This window comes from Malaclemys terrapin, chromosome 20 (assembly GCF_027887155.1).
Source record: "Malaclemys terrapin pileata isolate rMalTer1 chromosome 20, rMalTer1.hap1, whole genome shotgun sequence".
NCBI classification, from domain to species: domain Eukaryota; kingdom Metazoa; phylum Chordata; order Testudines; family Emydidae; genus Malaclemys; species Malaclemys terrapin.
Genome location: NC_071524.1, coordinates 4,887,003 through 4,903,995, shown reverse-complemented (window position 1 = coordinate 4,903,995; position 16,993 = coordinate 4,887,003). Strand labels below are relative to the sequence as shown.

Sequence of the window (16,993 nt, the reverse complement as noted above, 5' to 3'; positions counted from 1 at the left end):
TCTCAGAGAAAAGATGTGTTTGTTAAACCAATTTGAAGAAAAAACAAAAACAAAAGGGTGACACATTGAGAAGTGTCTGCCTTTGCAAAACAATGGCAGGAAGGCAAGGGTGAAGTTGCTTTGATTGCAGAGCCAATCAGACAGAGTGAGGTTTCATTATGGAAATGTTTAGCAGTGAGCTCTAGCTTCCACAACACAACTTTCTATAACAACTGTAGGATAAATACCTTCTTTCTGCCAAGGAGAATAATTTCTACTGAAGGGTCCAATCATCCCCTCTTATGGGAAACCTCTGCTGGAAGCTCCAGGACCCTCTCCCAGGGATGTTTCCTTGGTATCTGGAGAGTTTTCACCTCACAAAGCAGAGAGTAAAGCAGACAGAAATTTCTACAGAGCCGAAGACTGATGGGAAATGAGGTCTCATGCTCATGAGTCTTGGGCTTTGTATACAAGGATGCTCTTTTCCAGAGCAGTTTCCTGGCCTCCTTCGTCTCTGGCAGCCTCATGTTCTTGATTTCTACAACCAAAAGTTCCTTTTCTGTGCCCCTCTCTGCTTCTTCACCATACACCACTCACAGTGGTTGTCCTTGGTCAGTGAGGACCCAGGTTTCAGAGATGCATCTGTGTGAGTTCACAGGCTGCCCCACCTGTCACTGTTCCTCCCTACTGGCCTCCCTGCCAGCCACTGTTCCTCCCCCGCTGACCTCCCTACCAGCTGCTGTTCCTCCCCCTTTGTAACTCTTCATAATCTGCTTTGGATGTAACTGTTATGACCAATTTAGTATCATCTGCAAAGTTTACCACCTCACTGTACCCTTTTTACCAAGTTTACCACTTTTTACAGATCCCCTGGTCCCAGTACAGATCCTTGGGGGAAACTTGTCTTTCTACTACCTAGGGGGAAGGGCATGGGACTAGCCCACAGATTGAAGAGTTTATGAATAGTCTATGCCCTTCATTAACTACGGCTGAAATTTATGCTACTCAGAAAGGAGAGAGAAATAATCTCATTCACCCTCTTCAATTTTTAACTGCATGGACATATGCTGAACTGTTTTCTTTTTGTCCCTACTTTTCTTTTGCAGAGAAACTCCAGGAGGAAACCGGTGAGTTTGCCTATTTTACTGAATACCTACAGTCCACAAACCCAACTTTGCATGCCCTTTATGGGTTCTAACAGCCCTGACTGCAGCAGGGATTCTCACATTGCATGGTTCTTGGGACTGGGAAGAGGAGGGTTCATATAGGGGACTCTGGAATCATAGGCTCTGCAATCATAGACTCTCTCATAGAGCTGAGACTTTAGCAGCACTTTTCAAAGAAGGTCCGAACAGGAGAGTTTGAAGGAGTCAGGAATGAGCAAAAACATGTATGAGCTCCAGGAACTGAACATATCTCCTGTAGGACAAAACTCTGAATATGGAGTGCAGCAGGAGTTGCTAAAGCTGGGCCTGGGCTGTAGCTGAGGCCATGCTGACACCCCACCTGCTGCCTCAGGGATGGGAGGAGAAATGTCTTCCCCAGAAAGATTCCTCCAAACTGGTAACCCACATCCTGTGCAGAACACAGAGGAGGCTCTTTGACAATCCCCCTTGAAAGGAAGTGGTGATAGTCATACAGGAATGTTTGCCCCAGAGAAGGACATAAAACCCAGATAGTCTGTTCTCTGGCCCAGTGTATTCAGTACCAGATGAAGGGATTTTCAGAAACTTTCTATGGGAATATGTGTATTTTGATTTAAAAAAATATTTATAGGGTTGTTGTTAAGTGCTGAAGGGTGTAATGTTGTTGCCTCAGTAACGCTGTTCAGGCTGCTCAGTGCTTCTGTCCATGGAGCTCTGGTGTTCGGAGCACTAACAGATGCCTGCTAATTCAGCATACCTCAGTGTTAACCATAAAGAAAGATCACAGGCATTGTTCAGTGACAAAGGCACTCGGCCAGGTTTATTGCCCTGAAGGCACAGTCTTAGCACCGTGGCTCCATGGTTACAGGTTCACTAACACATGAGTGTCCAGTGGCAAGGAGCAGCTCAGTCAACAGCGGGAATTTCTGCTGTTCCCCGGGCTACTCAAAGGGTTAAGGCGAGGTACCCTGACACTAATAGACTGGGACAAACAATTGGGACAAACAACTTACATGTTTTGTGACATCTGATTTGTATCTCCCCTTCTTCCTGGTATCTTGAACAAAACATCCCCATTCATTGTTGTCTGAAACCACCTTATCTTATATTAAATTGGGATGTGTTTGTAGTAGGTGGAATGTATTTACATACATATTTTGTGCCTAGCACACGAGCAACAACTTTGACAAGTTCATGTACTGGACAGTGAACTTGTAAATATCTGCTTTAATACATGGCCTGACTTGGTTCAGTCTCTGTTTCAGGCCTCAGATCTTGTACCAAGCCCCAGGCTCCAGGCTCTCTCTCTCTACTACAGGGGGGAGGAAGGAGTAGAGGAGGGAGAAAAAGAAAGAAACATTGTGTTTCAGTGAAGTCAAAACTTTTTGTTTCCATCTTGTTAAAATGGAACATTTCGATTTTTTCATTTTGAAATGACTGTTTATTTATTTTTTGAGACAATGACCCTCACTGACACCTATGCTCCACTGGAGCCTGGACATTGTGAGCCAATAGGGAGATGCTTGTGAGATAGAACGTTAAACTGCATGGAAGCTGGATTCAGACTACAGAACTCAATACTGCACAAATCCAGAATGGTCCAAACCTCTCAGGTTTCCCAGCTACATTCAAACCCACCTCTTTGAGTCTACTTTTCCCAATTGCTCCTGACCCCTGCATACTTAGTGTGACGTACATGATAATGTCATGAAACTTTTATCAGAAAAAATAAAGTACAATTTTTTCTTGGTTTGTAAAATAAGCCTTTTGAAATCATTGTAACATTTCATGTTCAGAAGCAAATGAGTAAGTTTGCACTGACTTTATGTCCTTTACACTCAGATACATGAGAAAAATGTATCCCCTTCATATAACATGTGCCCCTTCATATAACATGTGCTGACCCTGTGCCTCTTTCACAGAACAAATACATGAAGAAATTGTTAAGGTTCCATTTAAGTACACAATCACGTGGGGGCAGAGTGGTGGTGTCAGAAAAAATGAGCATCACTTATTCCAAGACATGAGCCTTCCTTCATTAAATTCAGTGTCGTTTTCCATTGGCTACACTGGGAACCGTACTGAGCCCCTAATTTGAAAGCAATAAAATACATATATTGAAAAGTGTTCCTTTTGTTTTTCTTTTGCAGCCCAACTCAAGGAGGAAAAGGGTAAGTTGGCTTCTGCAGTTTGGAATGGGAAGGGTCAGTGATTTCCCCATTCAGAGAAGTGGAGGTCAGGACCTTTCTCCTTTTGCAGTGAGTGGGAGGTCAGTGAGTTTTGCAATTGTGAGTGAGGAGAATCTGGGTATTTTTTACTGGCAGGTTGTATATCTGGCTGGTCAGGGCTCCGGTGTCAGACTGGGGCTGATCAGAGGAAAAAAATGTACATTCACCCAATGTTAAGCAACAACAAAGATGACTGCCTCTTATTAAATGAGGATATTGATATAATAGGCATCATAGAAACTTGGTGGAATGAGGATAATCAATGGGACATAGTAATACAAGGGTACAAAATATATCGGAAGGACAGAACAGGTCGTGCTGGTGGGGGACTGGCACTATATGTGAAAGAAAGCATAGAATCAAATGAAGTAAAAATCTTAAATGAACAAACTGTACCATAGAATCTCTATGGATAGTAATTCCACACTTTAATAATAAGAATATAGAAGTAGGGATATATTATCAACCATCTGACCAGCATGGTGATAGTGACTGTGAAATGCTCAGGGAGATTAGAGAGGCTATTAAAATAAAAAAACTCAATAATAATGCGGGGTTTCAACTATCCCCATATTGACTGTGTACATATCACCTAAGGATAGGATGCAGAGATAAAGTTTCTTGACACCTTAAATGACTGCTTCTTGGAGCAGCTAGTCCTGGAACCCACAAGAGGAGAGGCAATTGTTGATGGAGTCCGAAGTGGAGCATAGGATCAGGTCCAATAGGTGAATATAGCTGGACTGCTTGGTAATAATGACCATAATATGATTAAATTTAACATCACTGTGATGGGAAAACACCACAGGGGCCCCACACTGTAGCATTTAATTTCAGAAAGGGGAACTACACAAAAATGAGGAAGTTAGTTAAAAATTAAAGGTTATAGTCCAAAAGTAAAATCCCTGCAAGCTGCATGGAAACTTTTTAAAGACATCATAATAGAGGCTCAACTTTAATGTATACCCCAAATTAAAAAAACATAATAAGAGAACCAAAAAACACCCACCATGACTAAACAACAAAGTAAAAGAAGCAGTGAGAGACAAAAAGGCATCCTTTAAAAAATTGAAGTTAAATCCTAGTGAGAAAAATAGAAAGGAGCATAATCTCTGGCAAATGAAGTGTAAAAATATAATTAGGAAGGCCAAAAAATAATTTGAAGAGCACTCAAGGACAATAAGGCCATTGTGGAGAAATTAAATGAACTCTTTACATCGGTCTTCACTGTTGAGGATGTGAGGGAGATTCCCAAACCTGAGCCATGCTTTCTGGGTGACAGATCTGAGAAACTGTCCCAGATTGAGGTGTCATTAGAGGAGGTTTTGGAAGAAATTGATAAACTAAAGAGTAATAAGTCACCAGGACCAGATAGTATTCATCCAAGAGTTCTGAAGGAACTCAAATGTGAAATTGCAGGACTACTAACTGTCATCTGTAGCTTATCATTTAAATCAATTTCTGTACGAAATGACTGGAGGATAGCTAATGTGATGCCAGTTTTTAAAAAAGGACTCCACAGGTGACCCTCTCCATTACAGGCCTGACTTCAGTACTGGGTAAACTGGTTGAAACTATAGCAAAGAACACAATTGTCAGACACATAGATGAGCATAATTTGTTGGGAAATAGTCAACATGTTTTTTGTAAAGGGAAATCATTCCTCACCAAGGGCGATCCAGTGGATATAGTATATTTAGCTTTTCAGAAAGCCTTTGACAAGGTCCCACACCAAAGGCTTTAAGCAAAGTAAGCAGTCGTGGTATAAGAGGGAAGGTTCTCTCATGGATTGATAACTGGTTAAAAGATAGGAAACAAAGGGTAGGAATAAATAGTCAGTTTTCAGAATGGAGAGGGGTAAACAGTGCTGTACCCCAGGCAGTAGCATAGCTGAGGGGAAGCAGGGGGAGCAGCTGCTTCCCCTGAGGAAATTTTCCAAAAGCTGCGCCTTTGTGCGCAGCCAGCACTGGGCTCCAGACTCTGAGTCCGGAGACGGGTTTTGCGTGAGGCCACTGGCTTGCTCTGGGCTCCGCACCGCCCCCCTGCATCCCCAGCCCTGCTTGCTGGCTCCGGGGCTGCAGCAGGAAGCGTCGGCTGGTTGCCGGGCTCCCCGGGGAGGAGGAGGCTCCCGGCAGATCCCGGAGGCTCCAGGCAGATCTCCTTAACCCTAGGTGTTAGACAAACTTTCCTACAGTCTTCCTAGGGCTCTGAGCTTAGAACCCAGGATCAATCCATCACGCACAGCTCTGTGTTCACCCACACCTTGCAATTAACCTCTCTGCAAAGCAACAGCCTTCTCTTTCCTTCCCCCAGTTTCTCTGACTTTATCCATCACACAGGGTATTTCTGCCTCCGCTCATGCTGCTCACCAACGGTTCTACTTATCAGCGCTGCGGGAGGACATGTGAGAGTTTGCAGCAACCACAGCCCAGGGAGGGAGGGGTGGCACTCTACTGTATAAAAATGTTGCCAGACACGTTTTCTCCCAAAAGTAATTTTAAACCTGGTCTTTGGGCTGGGCTGGACTCTGGCTTTCTGGCCAATAGGAAAACCAGCTTCCTAGAGATGTTTGTCCATAATGCTTCTAGGCTCTTGCTCATGAGGAGGTTAGGAAAAATTAGATTTTTTTTCTCAAATCGGTAAATGTCAGTAATCGTAGATTTCATCACACATGCACAAACTGATCAAACCCCCCCCCCTGCTGATAACTGAAAACTGACAGGCAACGTAGCTTGATCGTTTCTCAGAGTTTGATTTAAGGCTCTTGACATTTTGTATAGTTTGACAGGTGATGTTGCCAATGGGTGTTTTAACGGTTTATGAATCTCACTTGTTGAATGTCAGCACTAACTGTTAAATAAATATTGTCTGACCCCCCCTCCCAATTTCCTGCAACTGTGAAGATAAAAATGGTTTGAAGCATTTTTCCCCTATCATTTTGCACAACCATGAAAACTTATTTTTAAGCTTTTTTTAAATCAATTTATCTGTTGAAATTATAAAAAAATACAAATTGAGTTGTACCACTCGCCTTGTGACATTTGCCAGTTAGCAGCATCAAGCCTTGAGCTAAATACTTGGGGGGGACACACTGAACCCCCAACCTCTTTGTAACCAACAGAGCTGGAGGACTAGAGGCAGGTCTCTGCCCCAAGAAGTGTAGGGAGCATCTAGCCACTGCAGTGGGGAGACTCATGTTAGCTCAACCTGATCTAGCGTTAAGAACAGTTCTGGGGATGGTGTAGCTCTGCCTAGCCACCTGAGCTTGGATCCCAGTGGGCAAACAGGGTGGCTAGTCCGAACTGCTGCCCATGCCAAATGTCTGCACCCGTTAGCTCAAGCTAAGCGAGTGTGAGTCCGTCTGCTCGACCTGGGAATGGTGCAGTGTAGACATACCCTTAGAGTTCAGCCAGAGAGGCTGATCCAAGCCTGAGGTGGAGCAGAACCAAGGTCATTGCTGGAAGGCATCACAGAAACAGCCTGGGCAGGGAGGAGTGGATGGTGGGGGGGCTGCAAACGAAGGAGGCAGCGCCGAGGCCGAGGGGCTGTTTGTGAAAGAAGGGGTGAAGATGAGAATGATGCACTGGAGTAGCAATGTGTATTGTTGAGGAGGCAGACTGTACAAATGAGAAGTAATGGAATGGATAAGACAGAGTCTGGGCCAAAATCAGTTGGGGGAAGAAAGCTACCAGAGGGGGTTCCCCTGGGCTAGTGACTGGCATGTGCTAAAGCCCCCAGGATCTGATTTGGGTATGGAGAGGGAGAGAAACCTTTGAAATGCTTTTAATTAAATAAAATACTGCTCAGAATTGTGTGATTGTGGGAGACTTTAACTTCCCAGATACAGAGTGGAGAACAAGTGATACTAATAATAGAAGGGCCCAGATTTTCCTGGATGTGACAGCTTTCTTTACCAAATAGGTGCTGAACCAACAAGAGGTGGAGCCATTTAGAATTGGCTTTGGTGAGCAGTGAGGACCTCAGAGAAGATCTGGTTGTAGGGGACAACCTTGACTCGAGTGATCATGAGCTAATTCTGTTTAAATTAAATGGAAGGATAAATAAAAAGAACTCTGCAACTAGGGGCCTTGTTTTCAAAGGGGCAAACTTTAAAAAATGAAGGGAATTAATTAGGGAAGCGCCAAGCGGACTGGACTGAAGAACTCAAGGATCTGAAGGTGGAGGTGGCTCGGAATTACTTTAAATCAAAGCTGCAGAAGCTCTCTGAAGCTTCATCCCAAGCAAGGGGGAAATATTTGTAGGGAAGAGTTGCAGACCAAGCTGGATGAGCAAGCATCTCAAACAGGTGATTGGAGAACGCCTACAAGGAATGGAAGATGGGAGGGATGAGCAAGGAAAGGTCAGAAAGTGTAGAACTGCCAAAAGCCAAGCAAAGTTGGACCTTGCAAAGGGAATTAAAGCCAATAGTGAAAGGCTCTATAGCCATATAAATAAAAGGAAAGAAGAAGTGGGCCCACTAACCACTGAGGAGGGAGGAGTTATTTAACTGAAGTGCCCATGTGGACACAAGAACAAATGAATAGAAACTGGCCATCAACAAGTTTAGGCTTGAAATTAAACAGTTTCTAACCATCAGAGGAGTGAAGTTCTGGACCAGCCTCCCAAGGGGAGCACTGGGAGCAAAACCCTAACTGATTTCAAGAAAAGTTTATGGAGGGGATGGGATGGTGGGGCAGCCCATGATGGCATGTAGCTGATCTGCGACTGCTAGCAGCAAAGATCTCCAATGGCCCATGATGGGACACCTCCCGCCCGCCCGCAGCTGTTACTTATACCTAGATGAACTCCCCTTCCCCACCCGCAGCCCTACGCATGCTGGCTTGGGAATATCACTGCTATAGTGTCAGCTTTTAAGAGAGCTTCACATGCACCATGTCTAGTATTATGGTAAGTTAAAACAAGCTACAGTACATTGGGACATTAATACTCTATTACAATAGTGTTTGTATTAGCATATTAAAAGCAATAACACTTAACAGACCAGTATATCCAGGACATTTCTAGCACACTTTTCCCCCACCAATACCTAGTAGTTGCACTGTTATCTCCCATAGCTACTTACGTTGCAGCTTTTTTTGTTAAAACTAAATTGGGAAGGAAGACTACTGATTCAGAACTTGTTTAATGGTTACTTTATTGCTAAAGGGGGTAGTGGGGTGTAGGCTTGGAGGGAGGATGGTTTCTATGATGTAGGCAAGATCAGGTGTTTTATCCAAAACCAGAATATGAATTGTGCTGATCTTCTTGGTGGCTGGCTGACCTTGAATTATTGTCAAAAGTTAGAGGGTGTACTCTTCTCCTTCCTCTCATTTTGGTTGAGGATTCCATTGATAAAGGGATTGGCCTCAGATAACTGGTTGTAGGACTCTTCCATGGTGTAGTTTTCATCTTGGGTGGCCCGGTCCTACTTATATTAAAGCATGTACTTTAGTCTTTGTAATTATCTGTTCTAACGCTGTAGCTTTTTATGAAGGCAGGAGTAAAATAAAAGTAGCTGCAATAGTTCCATGGTTAACTAAAACTGAAAATTTACATAATTTAAATCAAACTCCTAATCTTAATTTTTGCTTAATAAATAAGTCCATAAGAAAACTCTGTTGGGAAACTGCTACAGTTTACTTAGAAAGTGCCCTTCTCCTCTATGGGTCATAAGGATCTTATCTGTCTGAATACTGGCTGCTCTTCCTTTCTTTGATCTGCAGAGTGACTGATGCTTTTCAGACATCAGTTGTGGGTACAGGAGGGTTTCATTGCATCGTCTCTCTTGGCCCAGCTACTGTTCTCCCTTCTTATTGCATTGATAGTGGGTGGGTGTGTCTCGCCTTTTTTTTTTTAATTATATATGCTAGGGACAGTCTTGTCCTCTTCTCCTCTCCTGATGTCAGTGTAGATGCAGGCAGTGCAAAATGTACTACAGTCATATAGTATCTCAAATGCAAAGCTGCATTTCTCTGATCTGAGGTTTGAAGAACAATGTAAAACTAGCTATTTTACAGGATGTCTAGATTTCATTCCTGTAGTAACAGAACTGGTGATAGGAAAGCAGGAAGAGGTTTGTTTTTTGTTGTTGGTTGGTGTGTGTGTGTGTGTGAACAGCTTAAATTGGTTAGAAACCCTAACTTTCAGTACTCAGTGTTTCAAAAATGTTAGACTACCAACCTGTGTCGTAGAGATGTCTTTTGTTTAAGAAAAACCCTCATGAATAAAGCTACTGTAAGAGAAATTACTGCTTTGTCCAACCTCGAAGAGCTATGAGATCTTTGCTCACCAATTCTCATAAAACTTGTATTTGTTATGCATTTTTGGTGGCTTTAGTATTACGATCTATTATAAATAAAGTGCATTTCATTGATTGATTTTAAAATGAAATTAGTAACTGGAAAAAATGGCCAGTATTTTTTTTTAAATCTGTGACAGTTATAAACTACTGTATTCTGTTGCATCTGAAGAAGTGAGGTTCTTACCCATGAAAGCTTATGCTCCCAGTACTTCTGTTAGTCTCAAAGGTGCCACAGGACCCTCTGTTGCTTTTTACAGATTCAGACTAACACGGCTACCCCTCTGATACTAGAATCTAAAGTATACCTCTAAGTATAATCTAAAGTTCTCCTGTGAAATGCCAGCTGTGCAAACCCTTCCGTGGCTGGATCATTCTTTTGTTTTTATTTTAAGTACAAAAACATATATATAACAAATTTAAAAGTATGTAATTAGTAATTTGATATGTTGGGTGTCGCCTTTTTTTAATGTGTTCGCTCCCCCTGATGTTAGAACCTGGCTACGCCCTGACCCCAGGGGTTTGTACAAGGACCAGTCATATTCAGCATATTCATAAATGATCTGGAAAAAGGGGTAAACAGTGAGGTGGCAAAATTTGCAGATGATACAAAACTACTCAAGATAATTAAGTCCCAGGCAGACTGCAAAGAGCTACAAAAAGATCTCTCAAAACTGGGTGACTGGGAAACAAAATGGCAGATGAAATTCAGTGTTGATCAATGCAAAGTAATGCACATTGGAAAACATAATCCCAATTATACATATAAAATGGTGGGGTCTAAATTAGCTGTTACCACTCAAGAAAGAGATCTTGGAGTCATTGTGGATAGTTCTCTGAAAACATCCACTCAATGTGCAGCGGCAGTCAAAAATGCGAACAGAATGTTGGGAATCATTAAGAAAGGGATAGATAAGACAGAAAATATCATATTGCCTCTATATAAATCCATGGTACGCCTATATCTTGAATACTGCATTCAGATGTGGTCTCCCCATCTCAAAAAAGATATATTGGACCTGGAAAAGTTTCAGTAAAGGGCAACAAAAATTATTAGGGTATGGAACAGCTTCCATATGAGGAGAGATTAATAAGACTGGGACTTTTCAGCTTGGAAAAGAGACAGCTAAGGAGGAATATTATTGAGGTCTATAAAATCATGACTGGTATGGAGAAAGTAGATAAGGAAGTGTTATTTACTCCTTCTCATAACAAAAGAACTAGGGGTCATGAAATGAAATTCATAGGCACCAGGTTCAATACAAACAAAAGGAAGCATTTCTTCATACAACGCCCAGTCAACCTGTGGAACTCCTTGCCAGAGGACATTGTGAAGGCCAAGACTATAAGAGGGTTCAAAAAACAACAGGATACATTCATGGAGAATAGGTCCATAAATGGCTATTAGCCAGGATGGGCAGGGATGGTATCCCTAGCCTCTGTTTGCCAGAAGCTGGGAATGGGCGACAGGAGATGGATCACTTGATGATGATTACCTGTTCTGTTCATTTCCTCTGTGGCACCTGGCATTGGCCACTGTCAGACAACAGGCTCCTGGCTAGATGGACCTTTTGTGTGACCAAGTATGGCCATTCTTATGTTCTTAAGACAAATATGTGACACATGGAGGTGTATGTCCTTTTGGAATCATAGAATATTAGGGTTGGAAGAGACCACAGGAGGCCATCTGGTCCAATACCCTGTTCAAAGCAGGACCAGCACCAACGAAATCCTCTCAGCCAGTGCTTTGTCAAGCCTGGCCTTAAAAACCTCTAAGGATGGGGATTCTATCATCTCCCTAGGTAACCCATTCCAGTGCTTCACCACCCTCCTAGTGAAAAGTTTCCTAATATCCAACCTAGACCTCCCCCACTGCAACTTGAGACCATTGCTTCTTGTTTTGTCATCTGCTCCCATTGACAACAGCCTAGCTCAATCCTTTTTGGAACCCCCCTTCAGATAGTTGAAGGCTACTATCAAATCCCCCCTCACTCTTCTCTTCTGCAGACTAAATAATCCCAGTTCCCTCAGCCTCTCCTCATAAATTATGTGTTCCAGCACTCTAATAGTTTTTATTGCCCTCCGCTGGACTCTTTGTAATTTTTCCACATCCTCCTTCTAGTGTGGGGCACAAAACTGGACACAATACTCCAGATGTGGCCTCACCAGTGCTGAGTAGAGAGGAATAATAACTTCCCTGGATCTGTTGGCATGCTCCTACTAATACAATATTGCAAAGCAATAGCTGGATTACAATAGTGAGTTTGATTTGGTTTCTCAGATGATCAAAAATGGTGGGGTTTATCAGGGAAATGTTTAGCAGCTTGTTCTAGATTGCACCAAGCAACTTTCTGTAGGACTTAAACCGCTCTGTGGGGTTTAATACCCTGCCCGAAGGAGGAACTCTTCATAGTGAAGTGCAAGAGCATCCCCTTAGATGGGAAATTACTGCTGGGAACTTTAGGGGCCTTCACTGTACTTCACTGTAACCTCTCCTGATGAGGAGGGCTCTCCCGTCACTGAGGAGAGTGAAGACCATCCTGGAATCACAGCAAAGCTAAAAAGTCTGCTGGAAGTCAGACATCTTGCTCAGTGATCCTGTGCCTTCCCTGCCCCTGGCATCAGGGGGCTGAGGGTGCTGTCCCTCTCCATGCCTGGAATCTCCAGGAGGAGCTGTTCATCTCTTGAGGCACAATCCCACCCAGAGCTCCACAGGGCAGTGCAGTTTAGCAACCCACTCACCTTTCCTGACACACAGCTAGGCCTATCCCACACACATGGTCTGTAATGGGAATAGGTGCAATTTCTGTCTCAGCAAAGCTGTACCCCTTTGACTGGAGCTCACACACCCCCTTCAATAGGAAAGTGTTTGCTAGGCCCCAAACCAGAGGGCATGGGGATGATCTTAATGAGGACTATAGGGGTTATACTAGCTCTGTACTTGGCTCTGTTGCAGGAATACTGTGTGCAGTTCTGGTGTCCCCAGCTGAAGAAGAAAGGGGGAGCGATAACTCAGTGGTTTGAGCATTGACTTGCTAAACCAAGGGTTGTGAGTTCAATCATTGAGAGGGCCACTAAGGGAGTGGGGCAAAAAACCTGTCTGGGGATTGGTCCTGCTTTGAGCAGAGGGTTGGACTAGATGACCTCCTGAGGTCCCTTCCAACCCTGATATTCTATGTTTCTATGAAACCGAACAGGGTTCATAGAAGAGCACCAAAATGATTAAAGGATTAGATAACATGTGTTATAGTGATAAACTCAAAGAACTTAATCTATTTAGCTTACCAAAGAGAAGGGGTTACTTGATTACACTCTATAAGTATGTAGATAGAGAATAAATATTTGATAATGGGCTCTTTATTCTAGCAAAATCCCCACACCGGTCCCTCCAGCATTTGCAGTTGTACGGATCCCAGGACAAGCTAACGGGCATTCTGACATCCTTGTGAAAGGCCACAGCATGGTGGTCAGCCTGAACCCTCCTCTTTCGTGGGGGAGAATAACTTAATGTGTGTGTGTGTGGGGGGGGGGGGGTTAGTTTGGCTGAGGCACACTGGCACATGTAAGAGACACTCAGCAGGAAGAGGAGATCACCAACGTGGCTAATATTTATTCTATTGTAACCCTTCTGCCAGGTGGAGCTGGCAGCAAACAGGGCTGGGTTCAATATCTAGGGGTTCCTTTTCAACAATATAACACAAACTGGCTTGCACCCCCACCCAGTAACCTGGGGAAATGATACCCCAGTGTGCCTCTGAGAGGCAATACTTCCCCATTCTCAAGCAGAGAGTCTGAGTGTAGGAAAGAAACTTTTTTAATGAAAGGAGGGAAGTCACCCAACATTTATTGGGGAAAATGCCACAAGCAGGTTTGATAAAGATAAAACTGTGAGCAGGATACCCATGCCAGAGTGCGTGGGGCAGAGTCTTCTGCCTCCTGTTCTTGAGTTCTACAACCAACAGTTCCTTTTCTGTGCCCCTCTCTGCTCCTTCACAGTACCCCATTCAAAGTGATTGCCCTTGGTGAGGACCCAGGGTTCAGAGGTGCATCTGTGTGAGTTCACCTCCCATCTGGAGAAGAAGGCACCTTGCTTGCTCCTCCATCTGAGCACTTGCTCTGGCTGGCTGCCCCACCAGTCACTGTTACTCCCTACTGCCCTCCCTGCCAGCTGCAGTTTCTCCCCTGCTGGCTGCCCTACCAGTCATTATTCCTCACCCACTTGTCGGTCACCTGTCACCCTGCTGTGACCTCTGCAGGTCAGTCTCTTGAGAGTCATAGAATATCAGGATTGGAAGGGACCTCAGGAGATCATCTAGTCCAATACCCTGCTCAAAGCTGGACCAATCCCCAATTAAATCATCCAACAGATTTTTACCTCACATCCCTAAATGGCCCCCTCAAGAATTGAACTCACAGCCTTGGGTTTAACAGATCCCTCCCCCTCCACCCAACTCTTAGTGATTGTCAGCTCTTAGTGACTTTTAGCTCTTAGCAGGCTGGGTAGAAATGCTGTCCCACCACAAGTGATTTCAGCTCTTATTTAGCACTTAAAATAACAAAAGACTCCTAATGAAGCCTATTTCGCTCTGTCTTTGAATCGTTTGGAGGAACAGGTAATACCATACTCTGGACCCTTAGGTAGAGTCCACATCTCCTGGCAGGGACATCTGTTCATATCCCATCATTGTTCATACCCCATCAAAAGTCCATCATTGGTTAGGTCCAAAACTGTAACACTTAGAAATACCTCCCGTGTCTGAGGCTACATGGTGGTGATAGTAACGTGTTCTATCTTTCCGTAGGTGCCTTAATCTGTTTATTGCAGTCTATTCCTGAGACCTTCATCCTTTTTCTTGGAAAATGCAAAAGTATGTTAACTTAAATTTCTTTTGTTTAATCTGCATAAGGTGTAAATTTTTAATAGCAAGGGTTATTAACCATTGGAACAATTTACTGAGGGTTGCGGTGGTGTCTCCAGCCCTGACAATTTCTAAATCGAGATTGGATTTTTTTTTTAAACTCTGCTCTAGGTATTATTTGGGGGCATGTGGCCTGTGTTCTAGAGGTGATCAGACTGGATGAATAGACAAGTGTATTCTTTCACATCTTGTTTACATATCGAAAACCTCCTTAAAATTGAGTTTCTTTGAGTTTGCTTGCTTCTCCTCTTCTAGGAAAGAAAAAAAAGAGCATTCTGAAGAATGTAAGATTTTCTATATACCCATAAATACATCAGCAAGGGGCACATTTCACCCAGTCACAAAGATAGAGCACGCATGAAAATATGATTAATTATTTCATGCTCCAAGAGCCACTATACGGGAGTATGAAGTTTTACCTGTCTTTTGCTCTTCTATGAACACAAGATTAGGTAAGAGGAGTGTATTTCCATGTATTTCTAGTGAATACAGTCATTCACTGATCTTAAAACTATTGTACATCACAGCTCATATGGCAATCACCTTTCTAGAGAAAGAGGATATGGACTTTCCATTATAAAACTCTACTATTATCAATTCCTCATAATTTAGTGAAATAACCACAGTTGGAGTTGCAAGTGCTCAGTCACTGCCTTTCCTCAAAGGCAATGATTTTGTTTTTCTTCTGCAAAGCTTAAATAAAAACTTTTCTTCCGTTTTTGATAAAAGTATGAATAATGGGTGTGTCTTCATTTTGCTAAGGCTCCCAGTTCCCTTAAAAGGGAGGGCTAGCTCTGTCTGATTGCACCCTGGGTTCAGAATCACACCTGTCTGTCATTGGCAGCAGGGGAATTCTCATTCCCCAGCAGTCCCTAACTCCCTGGCAATTTTGTTATGCCTCATAGGTGTCAGAGGTTCCTTCGCCCCCCCCCTGCTGCAGAGACAGCTTTCTGAGGGAAATGCCAACATTGTATTTCATGTAGCCCCCTTCCCACTCACCTCCCTTGTGGCTTAAGCCTCCTCCCTGCTGCTTGCTGATCGGAGTGGCTTGTCTTCCCTTCTGGCATGCATTGGGTCCTGGGTTCTTTATTTCAGCACCTGGTGCCTCCACCCAAGGTGACTCCTGTCTGTGCTTCTGACACTGGGGTGCTGTCTCTTGGGGAAATGACTAATGCTACTTATCTATTTACAAGGACTATAACCCAGCACATGAACAACACAATACACTAATCCAAGTCCCAACAAATGAAAGGCCACACTCAAAAATAACAGTATAACACAGGGACCTTTACTGGGGACAGGGAACAAAGACTGTAGGGAAGCAACATAAGAACAGCTATACTGTGTCAGACCAACAATCCATCCAGCCCAGTATCCTGTCTTCTGACAGAGGCCGGTGCCTGATGCATCAGAGGGAATGAACAGAACAGGGCAATTTATGTAATAATCCGTTCCCTGTCACCCAGTCCCAGCTTCTGATAGTCAGAGGCTTAGGGTCACCCAGAGCACTGGCTTGCATCCCTGATCATCTTGGTTAATAACCACTGAAGGAGCTATCCTCCATGAACTTATCTCATTCTTCTTTTTTTAACCCTATTATAATTTTGGCTTTCACAACATCCTTTGGCAAAAAGTTGCCCCGTTACACCACCTCTCCCAAGAGCGACCAGCCCTTGTTCCACTGCTTCCTTCCCCTGCTCCTCCCGACCAGCACTTCCTGCCCTCTGCAGAAGAGCTGATCAGTGGCAGACAGGAGGTGATGGGGTGAAGGGGGAGGAGCTGATTGATGGGGTCTGCTGGAGAGTGCAATTTCTGTCTCAGCAAAGCTGTACCCCATTCACTGGAGCTCACACAAGCCCTTCAGTAGGAAAGTCTACGCTAGGCCACAAACCAGAGGGACTGGGGATGATCTTAATTAGGACTTTAGAGGTTATACTAGTTCTGTATTTGGCTCTATTGCTGGAATACTGAGTGCAGTTCCAGTGTCCCCAACTGAAGAAAGAAGTTGTCAAACTGGAGAGGGTTCAGAGAAGAGCACTAGAATGATTAAAGGATTAGATAACATGTGTTATAGTGATAAACTCAAAGAATTCAATCTATTTAGCTTACCAAAGAGAAGGGGTGACTTGATTACACTCTATAAGTATGTAGATAGAGAATAAATATTTGATAATGGGCTCTTTATTCTAGCAAAATCCAATGGCTAGAAATTGAAACTAGGAAAGTCAGACTAGAAATAAGGTGTAAATTTTTAAGAGTGAGAGTGATTAGCCATTTTAACAATTTACCCGGGGTTGTAGTGGATCCTCCATCACTGGAAATTTTTCAGATCAAGATAGTATGTTTTTTTCTAAAGGATCTACACTAATGCAAACATGAATTGTTCGGGGGAAGTTCTCTGGCCCATGTTATAGATGATGAGAA

At 43.4% G+C, this 16,993-nt stretch overlaps 1 long non-coding RNA gene across 1 annotated transcript in view; it reads left to right on the top strand.

The window, feature by feature from the left end:
* Positions 1 to 3,271: 3,271 nt before the first annotated feature.
* Positions 3,272 to 16,993, top strand: part of LOC128826409 (uncharacterized) — a 51,724-nt gene continuing 38,002 nt past the window's right edge. Inside the window, exon 1 of the long non-coding RNA XR_008442840.1 lies at positions 3,272 to 3,295. This is a non-coding gene — a long non-coding RNA (uncharacterized LOC128826409). The remainder of the gene's footprint in view (positions 3,296 to 16,993) is intronic.